Source organism: Dermacentor andersoni, chromosome 5 (genome assembly GCF_023375885.2).
Source record: "Dermacentor andersoni chromosome 5, qqDerAnde1_hic_scaffold, whole genome shotgun sequence".
In the NCBI taxonomy this organism is placed as follows: Eukaryota; Metazoa; Arthropoda; class Arachnida; order Ixodida; family Ixodidae; genus Dermacentor; species Dermacentor andersoni.
In genome coordinates this window covers 129954963-129970003 of record NC_092818.1, presented here as the reverse complement: position 1 = coordinate 129970003, position 15041 = coordinate 129954963, and the positions used below count along the sequence as shown (strand labels likewise).

At 44.0% G+C, this 15041-nt stretch overlaps 1 long non-coding RNA gene across 1 annotated transcript in view; it reads right to left on the bottom strand.

Annotated features, from left to right (window-relative positions):
- The window catches only part of LOC126531155 (uncharacterized), a 77586-nt gene extending 67170 nt beyond the window's left edge, over positions 1-10416 (bottom strand). The window contains exon 1 of the long non-coding RNA XR_007599585.3: positions 879-10416. This is a non-coding gene — a long non-coding RNA (uncharacterized lncRNA). The remainder of the gene's footprint in view (positions 1-878) is intronic.
- Between the last annotated feature and the right edge of the window lie 4625 nt (positions 10417-15041).

The following is a 15041-nucleotide window of genomic DNA, read 5'->3' as shown; positions in this document are numbered from 1 at the left end:
CTGGCATTATCTGTTTATATACTCCCAGAATATAAGGGAGAAGCGTGGCCTAAAAATTAGCCCTTTCTCGACATAATGTGTAATGTTTTAAATATAATTGTCTGAAGGCATGACAACTTAAAGATATGTAAACCGCAAAATAATACGTAAGAGAAACCAAAAGCAACTGCACAGGCTGAAGTTAGCTTAAGATCCCGTTACGTAGACGGCAAGCAAACGAAAATGAACTATTAAAGGTGCAAGTAGAATTCGTTCTTCGGCGATGCTGATACGTATAGGCATGTGGGATGAGTGCGGCCTAGTATTCGTGTACCTTGCTTCTCAGTTTCTCAGTGTTTGAAACGTCTACCAACACTTGTAGCATAAACGGAAAAAATCACGACCTATTGGCTTCTTACTTATTTCCAAAGTCAGCTACGTAGTGTTCGGGGCTTGACGAGCACTGCAAACTAGTTGCTCGGCAAGGCCAAAGTGATGGCCACTTTGTAAAGGAAGCAGCTCCTACACGAGCGAGGTACTTTTCTAGCGGCTTTCTAGCGGTGGACAGGTCCTAGCCGGAACAACTTGCCCGCGAAAAGCGAAATTGGAAGACTGCAGATGAGGGAGGTAAAAGGGGGGCAACAACAATGCTCAAGGAATCGAATCACGCCGCAGATTATAGCGGTGTTTGTAAGGGGGGAAAAGAACAACATAAACAACGGTGCTATTACGTCAACTTGATCAATCGGATTTCTCCGTTTGATTCATATGAAATTTTTGATGTTTTCCATTCGCATTTCATCGATTCATGGTAATATAAGCTCAAGCACCAGTAACTTAGAAACGGATATCTTCGGGACACAGATCTGCACATATTAAAATGTAGGAACATTACTTACCGATTCACGTGTCAGAAAACAGCGCTTGCACAAGTGCGGAATCTTTTTTTCCCAGGTACAAGCGCGGCTACAAAACCAACTTGGAATCGGTCGAGAACCTGGAAGGAGTAAAAAAAAAAGGCTGCTTTAATGTACGCTTTAGTTTATACTGATGTGGATATTATTATCCCCGAAGCAAGGGAAAATAACGTTATGTTTGAGGTAAAACACTGCAGTACCTGCTGGGACGCTTGCCAGTGTGTTAGCCCCTATCGCCACCTGTGAACTGTACCCATCTCCCCACGGAATTTCATAGCCATCATCCTGAAACCATTGTTTTAATCCACGAGCGCACATTAACAGACGCAGAAAAACTTCGCTTTTTCTACTTTTCAGTTCGAGCAGCCACCTCTTCTTATGTAAAAGCAAATCGCGCACAATCACAGTCCAAGACTACCACCGCCTTCGTTACATCTAGATAAGATGTGAAGAGACATTGATCCGCCATTCGTACCTCGTAAACCTCGTGATAAAGTGTCCACGCTAAGTATTACGAACCTTCGTGTTAGCCGTGCGTGACCGCCAGAGACGTTTGTCGTTGTCGTGGCCGTCATAGATGTTACCCTTTACGTGCTGTACTACTGAGGCAGCTGCAAAAGAGCTCTTATCAACGAATACCCCCGTGACCCACTGAGAGACCTGCCGATGTGCCAATGGAAGCCACAACTGTGGTTTATTATATAACGGGCTCTATACAGTGATCCGTAGTTATAAGCATTCTGAAACCAAACTGCATTCCCTGAGTTATCACTCAAATTTAAAGGAGCTTGCAGTAACTTAGGCTCTGGAACCGTCTAGTAGGAAACCTTACATAAACATGCACCAAATTAAAGATTGCATTCGTAGTTACGTTCGGTCAGATGCGCTCAGGAAATACCAGCGTTCACTCTTCTCATGTACACATTTGGCGGCAGCGATGACCTATCGGTTATGTTCACTCAAGGCATCGAACCGAAGAGAGGTCAGTTACGTTGACGGCTCAAATGATAATCCGTTTGGTGAAAGGAAGCGAAATTTCCACAATCGAAATTCCCGATAGATGCTCACACTTAGACACACTGCTATTTGCAATGAAATTACGTTGCTCTGCGCTTTTTATCAATTAAAGCATTCATAAAAGTTTGCTTACGCTGTACCTACTTTTTTTGGTAAGACTGTGCCCCCTTTCTTCCACTGCGACAAGTCTTTCTGAGCAGGTTCTCATTACAATTACCGTTTTGCATCATAGACCCGAGTATCGGTCAAGGCCCTACAGTATATATCTGCGTCTGCTATACGACTCTAGGGCAACAACAGTTTTCATGGACAAGCACAACAACAGAAATGCACAATGCAAACGCTGCACAGTATATCTACCACAGTGTGCTTCAGACGGGTCCGTTCCGAGGTTATGGTTCGACGATGCAGCGATTAGTTCGACATAAAATAGCGGTGTTGTTGTCGTGGGACGTGGCTTTACTGAGAAAATATTCTATCACAATTTATATTTCCCGCACCTTGTTTGTCAGCGGTAGCGCCATGAGGCCACACAACGCCGTTTAATTTTTTACACGTGCAAAGCGCTGTCATGTATCACGTTTCCGACGTAGAAAGCTAAGTTTTTTTTTTTCAATTTCTGCATGAATATGTTGCCCCTTAAGATATATGTTTGTTACGTACAATGTCATTGTAACAAGGAATCAGGTTTATTTAGGTTTAACTGTGTTGTATAGTTGCGGCTTCGGGTAAACTGCTGTCTCAAATTTCATTGCAATTAAATTTACGTACTTCATTAGCAAATGTGTCTGTATCTAACTTTTATTTTGTTCTTTTCGCAAAATCGCTTCCTGTACCGTTAATTAGACAAAACCAACGCAGATTTTTTCTTTTTTTTTTCGGCTTGTTTTTATAAAATACCGCTGGAAATACCCAGGCGCATGACTTTATTCTAGCGGCACTACACAGACCAACTGCAAGATTATGAGTGAGCAAACTTTTTTTTTTCTTCGGACAGTCTTCGACAGGAAAAGACGCGACTGGGCTTTTTTTTTTTTTTTCGGCTTGTTTTTATAAAATACCGCTGGAAATACCCAGGCGCATGACTTTATTCTAGCGGCACTACACAGACCAACTGCAAGATTATGAGTGAGCAAACTTTTTTTTTTCTTCGGACAGTCTTCGACAGGAAAAGACGCGACTGAGCTTTCTTTTTTTTTTCGGCTTGTTTTTATAAAATACCGCTGGAAATACCCAGGCGCATGACTTTATTCTAGCGGCACTACACAGACCAACTGCAAGATTATGAGTGAGCAAACTTTTTTTTTTCTTCGGACAGTCTTCGACAGGAAAAGACGCGACTGAGCTTTTTTTTTTTTTTTTTTCGTAAGTGTCGGAACCGACGTGAATTGAACACACTTTTTTCCGACCTGTCGAAAATATTTTACAGTTGCTAACATTAGGTCATGCTAATGTTTTCCGGGACACTTTCAGCTTATTCTAGGATGTGGGGAAGAGCTCACTTTCCAAGCGCTCGTAAGCTGCCAGTCCCGCTGTGTAAGATTATCCGGTAAATTCTAACGCGAGGAGTGGGTTACAGCTGTAGAAATGGTAAGCGAAGCATTAGTGCATGCACCCCTGTGAAGAGCGCAAGAAGGTGACAGTACATTTTAGTGCTTTACTGAGAAGGCGTGACATCGCCATAGCGCAAGTTTTGTTGTGTTGCACGCTAATAATGCTTTATTTTATCCCTTATAGTACAAAACACTCTGTAGTGCGCTGATGCCTCGCTGCATTTGAACGGCCTTGTCGTGCTTAACGTAAGTCAGGCTTCGTAACAGCGTCACAAACAGAAAAAAAGAAAGCCTCGGCGGCCCCACGTGGCACGTTTCCCAGCGCTTCATTACAACGCTCAGGTGCTACAAGTATAGCTGCTATTTAGCCCTCAGGATTACAGCGCACAACACTAGTTATCGCGGCATCTCGGTGGTTATAAAATTTCAACGTTGCTCTCCGTCGCAACATGCGTTTATGCGTTCCGAAGCTTTCGAACATAGCTTGAAAGAAAAGTTGTTAAAGCCATCGCCTTAGTCCCACAACTAAAACCTGAGCAGCCCCAGCGTTTGATGCGGTGCTATGAAGCTGTTGAGACTTTTCAGCGCCAAGGTGGCGCCTTCTCTTCACGTGCTGGCCTCTCAGCCCAATTTTCAGCCACCCTACAGTTGACTCTGGGCAGAGCTACCACGGGTGACACTAAACGAACTCAGTTAGCGCACACATTCAAATCTCTAATCTATTTTCGCAGAGACGAAACTATTTTTTGCACTAGTTCGCAGGGAATATCAGTACAAACGTATGAACAGCAGCTAGAGTACTTTTTTTTTTCGCGTACAGCAAGCGGCAACTTAAGTACACGTAATTAGCTTGAGGGACTTATAGACCCTAGCTGTTGGCAATAACATTCCGGTTGACATGTTACTCAAAATCGCGACCTACCCGAGAAGACAGGTCATTAGTCTGCTATTCTAACTCGTATTCTCTGCAGCGCTACATTGGAAATGTTAGCTTTGACGAAGCGAACTCATTGGCAATGTCTATTCGAGCAAGGGCAACAAATCGGCCGCTTGCTGGTGGAGATGCTGCTGACGAAATATTTACTAGTTACGATCAATTTTATTTAAACGCTCACGGAAGACATTCGTTATTCAATCGTTGATATTACACATCATTGCCCCAGCTGGCTTCATAAACGCCAGCTCGCTATGATAACTATTGAACATAGAGAAAGTTGTTCGTATTTTAGTCTCACATAAAAAAACACACATCAACTTATTGCTTAACACCAAGGAACTTAGTCAGATAAGGAAGGGGCTTTCGCTCGTTTTGTTCTACAGGGTACATAGTGTCAAATTTTTTCCGCGGTCGAAACGCACAACGGAACCGTGGCACTTAGTCGCCCATAGGTCCGATAATGCTGGTCTGTGGATTACAGTCAGTCAGAGCGTGGCAATGTTGCACCGCCAACGCCGTACTCGCTTACTTGGACAAACTGGCCGGTCTGAAAGAAGAGCTCCCCGACAACGCTGTATAATATCCGCGAGTAAGCCGTACCTCCCTCAAAGCCAAGAGGTACAAACCTAGTGATGAAAACTCTGTGAACTCAGCAGTAAGAAGCTTGATTTGGAGCCTGAGCGCGGCATCAAACCTAATCTAAACGGGAGTGTTTCTGTAGGTTGTCTCGGTGTGCCGACGTTCAGATGGCTTCGGCGCACTGTAGCACGTGGAAATGAGCTTGAGGAAGTGCTAGCAAAGCTCCTGGCCCGTTCTAAGTTCACTTCCGTCATGGCACCCATATAGATATTTTATTTCCCCACGAACTTCGACGTCTTGCGAGCCCGGCGTGTCTAAATAGAATGCGACGGGGGGCAAAGCAGTAGCGATGTCCACGTGTTTAGTGTTGTGGCATAATGCTCTGAACCCAGTAGCCTTAGCTTCAGCAGCCGTTCTCTCACACGCACACGAGCAGGACTCGCTTCACCGGGACGATTCGCTGTCGAACGCAAATGAGGTTACTCCGTCGTTTATGACCTGTGTCAATAACGCAAGCGCACAAGCGAATGCATGCCAGATATGCCAAGCGCTGCATTTCGTTCTCACTCAAGCTTTCGCCTAGAGTACCTGTCACGAGTCAGGGAATTTCGCTTTGTCACGCGCGGCAACACTTCGCGGCGCGCGTTTGCGTCAGGGGTATTCTCTTGCGTATGTGTGTGTGTGTCTGTGCCTGTGTCACACGGATTCATCTAGCCTTTCCTTTGAAGCTGCAAAGCCCGTGAAATTTCGGCAATTGAGCAACTGGCAGAGGGGGCGCCACTGATTATGTCTCGCATGATCACGGTGCTTTGTCATAAGCATTAACGAGCACGAAAGTTTATGAGACAATAGCCACTGGCGGTCCCCAGTTGCGCAGCAGGAGGCAAACCAAATCTCCAATGGAGGTGTTAAATTTATTTTCTTTCACTCACCGATGCACGTAATAATTAATGATTAAGATCTAATCTTCTAAATAGTCTAAGAGTACGATATCCCTGTAAACTTCACGGTTTCGCACACATTGTTGCCTTTCCTTATTTACTTGGTTTACTTACTGGATGGGGTCCGCGTCTTGTTGTTCTTACTTTTTTGTTTGCATACAAACTATGGCGATACTTTATCAGTGGGTCTTAATTTCAGTTCCTGCTGTCTATTTATCTCTCAGCCTTATGCGCAGATAATATGCTAATGCTACAAACTTCTTCTTGTGAATGTAAGTCGCACCAATTCTTGTACGTTGTTTCTGTTCCTACATATATTTGCTAAACGCGGCAGAAACAGTTCCACCCGTCAAAGCCGTCAGGCTGATCTCCCTTTTTTACGTGGCGGAACGCAAATGCACATTAAGTTCAAACCACTCGTGAAGATGAAAAAACTAGCAGAGCAGGCGTCAAGAAGTGGTCGAAACGTCAGACACGAAATAACCACTTATCGTTTAACATCGCTTAAGAAGGAAGAAAAAAAAAAAAGAACTGGCGTTCGTAGTGGTTCCGAAAGTGTACACGTTCACTGTGCCCCTTAAACTCGAGGCCTTCGCAGCCGCGAGGCATGAAGCTTGCATGAGTGTGGAGTTTATATTAAGGCGTACTGTGTGTGTGTCTTCTCTCCTATCTTTTCTTAAAGCGGCCCTGAAGCCCTACTCGTAAAACCTAACTTTTTGTCTTTGTTTTTTTCATCTGAGGCATCCTATTCTTTCGCGACGAAGAAACTGTTATAGATGCCGCATTGCTTGTCTCAAAGCAGCGTTGCTAACGCCCAGGCGATCTTTTTGAATGCAGAACGCCGCCACCTTGCTTCCATGACGAACAATGGGTTGCGAAGCAAACAAAAATTAAGTTGTTAGCGTGCGTTCGTTCCTTCGTACCAATTTGGCTGAGAATGCAGTTCAAAATTCAGGTTACAGTACAATGTGAGGTCAAACGGGATTCCCAAGCAGGTATGTCTGCAATTGAACCATCGACCAAGCTGTTCGTGCCATGATCTGGAGTGAGCCTCTAAACGCATCGAACAGTCGGTATAGCTCACGACTACTGTTAAAGGCAACTGAATTAAGAGACCGAGAGTCCCTTGAGTCTGCGGCATCTTCTTTGTTCTTTTTTCACCGACGCGCTCGCGTGCGCTGTTTGTGAAAAAAACCGGCCTACGGTAGTCTTAATCGTTACTGACGTAACAGAAGGCATGACGTAGCCGAAGTGACGAAGCAATCGCGAAACTGATTTCAGCGCGAGAAAAAGCGGGTAGCAGTGTTTCAGGGCCCCTTTAATCGTAGTAGGGTTCTCTATACCGTCCTCGCCGAGGTGTTGCAGTGAAACAGCTGGGCGAAGTTTCATTTCGCCTGCCTCGAGTTGAAACAAAAATGAACGGCAGCCTTTTCATTGGTGCTTTCTGTGTTGTCACGGCTCCTGGTGCCGTTGGTGCTGCGTGTTTGACGTTGTTGTTGTTGTTGTTGCTGTAGCACGCCCTGTTGGCGTTTCGTGTGCGTGTATGTCTATTGCCCCCCTCCCCCCCTCCCACTCCTCGACCTTTTTCCCACTGTATCCAAGCGCCACCACCGATGACTGTATGAACTGTGTACTTGTGCGTGTATTTCAAAAATGAATTATGATGAAGTCTGGACATTAGTAAAATTCAAGCAGCAAGGGAGAAAAAGAAAACAAAGAAAGGATGAAAAGAAACTTTCGCCTGCATCTTGACTCACTGGTCTTGTGTTTTGAATTTCGTGTGTATCGATCTTTTCTGCGGAACATGGCTGGCATCATGTGTATATTAGCAGAAGAAACATTGGAGATGAACTGGCCGCAAATGCCATTTTGTTATTGCTATCTTAGCGCACTGACTTTTCTTTTGTGCAGCAGGATTTGAAACGTGCATACTTATTTAGCAGAACAAGAACAACGGAAGACGCAGAGGTAAAAGGGAACAGAACGAGCGTTCGTCCTGTGTACTTCTAACTGGGTGTGCTCCGTTGTTTTCGCGCTGATTAATAAGTATGCATCCATTCCAACTCGCCCGTCTTTCTACCTTATTGAAATGTGTAATGTCAAAAAGAATCTCCAGCGCAAGCACGGCTTCAAACAATCGTAAATGTGGTCGACCCCAAGCTCAGTGTACATGACACGTGTGATATACGTACCGTCAGCATAAATTCAAACGCGAATAATTGCGAGACTATTCCAGTGAGTTGTTCCGTTTGAAGTAGAGGTGGGTGAATAACAACTTTTTCGAATACGAATCGAATCTAATACGAATAGTAATTATCGAATATCGAATGGAATATCGAATAGCCAACGCAGACGCATATTCTTACAGCATCAATACTTCTTTCGGCATATTTATGTATCACGCCTGTACTGATGAGTATAGTATAAAGATGACAGCTAACTATCAGGAAACTGCTAACTATCAGGGACAAAGGATCAGTTTTAAACTCAAGATAACTAATTGTCATAAAAATACACGAACAGCCTATCAACAACTGTAGAGCCGGATTGGAAACAAATTTTCCAAGAAAGAATAGCTGCTGTATAACTAGCTTTCCGAAAACGCTAAATAATTGGTTGCCGCAAAAAGGTCAGAAGTTGTGGGGAAAAGAAACTGCTTAAGGATTAGCGTACCGTAGACACGTGTAAAACGTTCATTTGCAAGGAAGAAATCACAGGTTGTAGCGTAAAAGATAAAATCAGAAATTGTTTTGTAGGCTTCAGCTGGGAAAACAAAACAAAGCTTGTATTACCCATTTTGTTTCTTCATTGCTTCGAAGAGTTCGTTGTTATCTCACTTCTGATAACTTCCAATACTTTATTTAGCGGACGTAGAACATAACCAGACTTTACCATTTGGCCGTTGCGAGATATTTGGGTAGTTCTTAATATTCAAAAATACCGAATAGTTCTTTATCAAGTGTGTATACAAATAGTTAGTGCGTAGTATTCTATTCGAATTCGAAACTTGGAACACTGGCGTAGTTGAGACTCCAAAATGTGCATTTGGGGCTACTCCATGCATTACATTGGGAACGTGCTACAGAGCTATTGGACGTGACACATAAAATTACGCGTAGCTGGCGTTTTGATAAGTTATTTCCTGTTCGCGCTTCAGTTTATACTGGCGCCACCTCGTCTCATCTGCTGTCGCTTACGTGGAATACGCGGACATAGCGAGTCACGCATAATATAGCAATGTGACACCGCAGAGAAACGACGTTGCTTGGAATGTACCTCTCCAACGAATATGCTATACTTAATAGCAACGTACACCTCTGCATACTAAACGTGTCACGCAGACTACACACAGTACACATTCCAATGCCGACAATCTGAAGTGCTAAATATTTAGCTACGCACCCAGCGAGCTGCCCAAAAAATTACTTGAGCTGGAAAGGTGTCGCTCTTTCCTTCCTTCTTTCTTTCTTTCTTTCTTTCTTTCTTCCTAGAAAACCCAGTTACAGCGTTCCCCTTCTCAAGGTAAGTGTTATACTGAATTACAGCAGGAATACCAAGCACTCACTGGTCCCTTCTAAGAAAAGTCCTCATCAGGTACGTGAGCCGCGCTTCTTCATTTCAGGTCACGGTAGCCAGCACTTTACTTAAACGGCGTCTTCCGAGAGCGTATATCATACAGACGGAAGTCATACATAAGTGCATAAAATTGCCGTGCATAGAGAGAGAAATGGAAACCACAAAACTTTTCAGACCTGGCAAGATGTTGACTTAGCATGATGGATGAAAGAACGCACGCTCGCAACCAGCATTAACATGTCCACACACGACTACGTTAAAATGTCTCATTGAAACCACTCTTTTCAATTTCAACTTAGGTATACGATGCACGCTCAATACGGTTAACATTGATAAATGTGCGCTTTTCAACGAGTTTGACGTAACCAGCACTATATGCCTTAATAGAAACAGCGTCTTGTTTTTTTTTCTAAGGTTCTTTTCCTAAGGTGCGAGTTAATGTAACTATAACATAAATTTACGCGAGGGAGCTGTTAGTAGTTCAGGAAGCATGTATAGCATGGTGCCGGGCACAAAAGTATAAACATATACTGTTTCTGCACATTTAACCAACACTGATGCTATATTCTCAGCTGTCGGAAAATGTCCCTAAATAGCCATGCCCGTTCGGCTGTCGCCATTATTTAAGGTAAGGCAACCCGAAGTTGGCTGCCTTGAAATGGCGAAAACGAGCTCTTCTATAGAAGGTACCGTGTTAGAGTGTACAAAGAAAAAAAAAAAAGGTCAACATTTTCTCATTAACGAGTGATTTCACAAGAGCTAGAGCTTTCCAAGATCACGAAGGCAAAAGATACCACTTTTTCAGTGCGGTGTATAGGACAGTTCGAATTCTGTAAATGTAACGCTACACTCTGCGCCAGACGGAACATCCCAAAAAAGCCACAGTGAGGCTTCTTACAGCGAAAACACGGGTATTGCAAGAATACCCGAGGATTTCGCCCTGCATTACCTGCGCAGCAATGCAGTCCAGGGGCGAATCGATGCGTCGACCCCAGTGCATCGATCCCCGGCGATTGCTCTGAAGGCGCTCTTGTTTCGGTGCATGTTCATGCGTTCTTGGAAGAGATACTCCTGCGGGGGTCAAACGCGTCGAGTGACCTCTGATTGCGCGATGATTGGGAGAGTTCAACCTTACACCCTCGACCTTGTTCCAAAGAGGTTCCGTTAAGTGAGTCTAACATATTTACAAAAATGTTCCATTTGCGAAGTTGAACATATGTGGAACACATGTGTTCCACATTTGAACACAGTTGAACATATATATGCTGCTCAGCGGTAGCACACCAGCAGGCTCTCGGCGAACACCTCGGGCAAATGAAATTGTCTATATTGCGGGCAATATGGGAGTTATTTCGACTCGGGCTACACGGAAAGCTAAGTGTAGGTTGCGGTGCTTTTAACGATACTGACAAAAAAAAAATGCGTTACTCGAAAACCAACACGATGCTGCCTGCTCCGAGTAGTGAGATAGACTGTTTTTTCATCAGATGTCGCATAGTGTGCTTGATCGATACTAATGGAACCAGGAAAATTACTCTAAAAAAGAGAACGAGAACGTTTTGAATTTTTCACTTGAGCTACTGGTGGCCTTAGCTGTTGCTACTTCGGCAACACTTTCTCATACCACGAGGAGCACGCGTGGCTTGAAGATCTACTATATATAAAAGTGCCTCACAAAAAGTGTTGCACGGCAACAAGTTCTTGTTTTATAAGAAGCCATGCATTAGATGGATAGTCAGTCCACCAAGTGCGTTCTTCCATCCTTACACGGAATTAATTTAGCTCAAAGCTATTGCCCCCTCGCGCTACGGATTCAGTCGTTCGCGGAATGTCGCCAGACTAAGCGTAAACAAAAAGTTAAAATATTTCTTCTAGTGAACCTAGTAGTTTGTCTACGAAAGAATTCGCAGGTCAGCACTTTCACTCCATAAACCTTTTCTTCGGCTGAAAATCAAGCCGCTCTTTCCAACGAGGAAAAAAAAAAAGTAAACGAAAGCAGAAATAACAAAGGCACCCGGGCTGCGTGGTGGGACGTCACCATTAACCGGAGCATGATGTCACAGCTACAAGCTGGCTTCCGTGCCGCCGTTTGACCGCTTGGGACAATGATGTTTACATGTTTAGGAAACAACAGAGGACGTACGGAAAAGTAAATTTAGCACGCCATGGCAGCAAAGGCTTAGTTCCATATTTGCATGCGCAAATCGCAGATTTTGATTTCGTTTTCATTACAGTATTTTTAGGATGCGCGCACCTTAACAGTTTCTTTTTATTACTTTACCTTTTCGACGTGTCGACGAATCGGAGGAAGGGGGCGCAGCGAGCGCGGGAGGTTCCGGAATGCCTTGACGCTTTTCGATTTTCTTTTTCTTTTTTTTTGCGCCTCTCAATAGCCGCAAACCTGCGACTCACATGCAAACACGCTGTTACTTTTCTCTTTATCTTCCTCTTCTTTTTTTTTCTCTCCATTTTATTTATTTAGTTATTTTTGAGCACGCACAAGACCACAGGTTGATGGCGGCTCAGGGACCGAAAATATACACAGAGCTGCGTAGGCGGCGTACACCAGGGCTGCGTTTGGCATCGTTATCGATAGGTGCCGCCAGAAGCATCGTTTCTAGCGTTGCATCCAGCTTGCACGAAACGAACACGGGAAATAGAAAACGTATACCTCACGGTACAATTGAGTTAATAAGCGAAATGAATTCAATATTTTCTCCCTTCGTCTTTTTTTATTTGGCATCTGTTTTCTGTCTCGTGAGCCGTAGTGCGTGCGAAAAGCTAGCCGAGTCGTATTCCTGATTCTCGTGACGCTCCTCAGCAGTATTGCCAACATTAGATTTTTTCCGCTAAACTTAGCTTTCTTTCGCTGCCCAGCGGGAAAACACATTCTCTTGCACGCGGCGGGTTTTTCAGAGGTTTTGTTGTCACATTCGCTTCTTTTTTGGCCGTACAAAAACTTAAATGTATTTTACAATAATTCGTGTTTCACGTGTATCAAACATGCAGCTTATCCACGCCCCTATGGAAGTAATAGCGAGTTATCATTATCCCCAAACAATGTGCTTCGCGTTTCTTCCTCGATTTCTCCACGCGTAATCTGAACTATATATCTGTAGCAGTTTTGGCAGTTCTTAGCAGTTCCGCTCCTCCCGATTTTCGCAGACCCACTTAAGGGGACGTTGCCTCGTGAGATATAGCTCCGGTGAAATACACCCAAACTTCAGGAAGGAATTCTTACAGAAGTGAGAGCTTCGAGACTGATCGATGGACCTTCCAGGTGACGCCACACGAGCCAAGTGCCCCTATTGCAAAGCAGAGCTTTGTATGCAAAGCAAGGGAATTTACGTCGCGCACGCTGCTACAGAGAAACATAATGCGGTTCCTGAATCGTTTTTATGCGGTAGGCAAACAAGGCTGCTACTACCACTAAGTATCAGATGTCATGAGCTGCTGAAGGATGCCTATGTTCGTGAGCGCCAACTCTAGAATTGTGACTTCGGGCCACCTGAGTACTGAACACTAAATGCTGCTGCAGTTAGATGCGGCCCGAGTAGGTTGTTCACAAGATTGGCGCGATATAGGTTTACGGCGTCAACGACGGCAACTACCATAGACCTAGCCGCGCCAGTAAACCAATATACACAAAACACGCGCGACCACACTACGATGTACCAGATGACATGCTTCTGTAGTTTTATATGTTTACCCGGTAGTTCAAGCAGTTTTCGGGTCAATCATTGTAAACATATTCTTTAATTTTTTTTTGTTGTTGTTGCAATACGTTTCCGCACTTAACAGTAGCGCAGGAAGCGATTATTAATATTGCTAATTTATATATTTTATTCCGTTATAGACGAAAAGAAACATACTTTTCTGTCAAGTGTAATTTTTTTTTCAACTGCGTTTTGTGTAGACGCACTTGTGTAGACCCATTTTGAACGTGATTCGGGTTGTTGTCTGCACTGAACGGGTTTCTTTTTGCGAATTTTGGGGGCTCGTGTAGCGGGTTTTAGAGCTTTCTGGTGCTTCGGGTTGCGTGTATCTTAATTTTTAGTTGGCAACACTCAGCATTTGGAAACCATCGTAACGAGTGCGCAAACTGCCATTCACTGACTGAAATACGCAACACTTTCTTAATACGCGTCAGGCTTTTTATTTCTCTTTCGCTTATAGTCTTGAGATCGGTTTGAATGTTTAGCCATTTCGAAATTTTGCACAGCTGACAAGCTAGCATACTCGTATGAACTGTGTAGCATCATGAACGGTACTGTACTGTATAGCTTTCTTATAGGAATTACCCGAGGGCCAGAGCGGACGTATTTAGATTCAGGCGCGCATTTTTCATTCTTTGGAGCGGCGATACTTCTTCCCAACGTCCATGTTACAAGCTTACTCCGAAAGCCCATCGGTCTCTGTCGAAGTTATAGGCATAGGTGAAGCGAGTGAGAGGTTGCGGACGTGTGTGTGCGCGTGCGCGCGTGTGTGTGTGTGTGTGTGTGTGTGTGCGTGTGCGTGTGCGTGTGCGTGTGCGTGTGCGCGTGCGCGTGCGCGCGCGTGTGTGTGTGTGTGTGTGTGTGTGTGTGTGTGTGTGTGTGTGTGTGTGTGTGTGTGTGTGTGTGTGTGTGTGTGTGTGTGTGTGTGTGTGTGTGTGTGTGTGTGTGTGCGTGTGCGTGCGTGCGTGCGTGCGTGCGTGTGATTTCTTTATGAGGCATTGCAATACCAAATTTAAGGCTAACAAAATTAGAGAAGCGGCCCGTTCAGTTCATTGTTTCTTGAGTAGCAGCAACTAGGTGGTAATTTAAGCCTCAGCTGAAAGAATACAAAGACTAAGTGAGCGCACAATCAGCTGGATGCATATCCAAAAATGTCTTTTGGTACGTGGTGACCGCCCCAGCATTCTTTCTTCGTCATTGCACGGCAGAGACAACGAAAGTTAGAACCTTCTATAGTTCATGTATAAATATATATTTTTTCATATTAATGTCAGTTTTATGCTATCAAAACTTCATACTGCATAACTACCACACCGTGTGTCTTTGTTCTCTGATTCTTTATGAGGCATTGCAATACAATATTTAAGGCTAAGAAAATTAGAGAAGCGGCCTGTTCAGTTCATTGTTTCTTGAGTAGCAGCAACTAGGTCGTAATTTAAGCCTCAGCTGAAAGAATACAAAGACTAAGTGAGCGCACAATCAGCTGGATGCATATCCAAAAATGTCTTTTGGTACGTGGTGACCGCCCCAGCATTCTTTCTTCGTCATTGCACGGCAGAGACAACGAAAGTTAGAACCTTCTATAGTTCATGTATAAATATATATTTTTTCATATTAATGTCAGTTTTATGCTATCAAAACTTCATACTGCATAACTACCACACCATGTGTCTTTGTTCTCTGATTCTTTATGAGGCATTGCAATACAATATTTAAGGCTAAGAAAATTAGAGAAGCGGCCTGTTCAGTTCATTGTTTCTTGAATCACGGCAACGAGGTGGTAATTTAAGCCTTAGCTGAAAGAATACAAAGACTAAGTTAGCGCA